We start from the raw sequence: 317 nt of genomic DNA on the forward strand, positions 1-317 counted from the left end.
GTACCTACTGCTGTTTTTTTTGTTGCATGCACTGTCAAAATCTGATAACAACCAAAATTAGCACAGCAAAGAAAAGAACAGAACTAGTTGCTTTTCCCCACTACGAGTCTGTCTCGCCAACTTCTAACATGACACTTCCATTTCTTCAGTTTTTGTTTTTGTTTTTTACCATTCTATTTTTGAAATAAAATTCAGAGTGGTTCTTGCAACTGATCCCAGTTAATTGCAATTCAGATACTATGTAACTGTGTCTGTGACTGTGTAAGATTATTTGTGACGCGCACATACAAACAAAATACACACCTGCCGTTTCTGAA

The sequence above is a fragment of the Littorina saxatilis genome, linkage group LG1 (genome assembly GCF_037325665.1).
Source record: "Littorina saxatilis isolate snail1 linkage group LG1, US_GU_Lsax_2.0, whole genome shotgun sequence".
NCBI lineage: Eukaryota > Metazoa > Mollusca > Gastropoda > Littorinimorpha > Littorinidae > Littorina > Littorina saxatilis.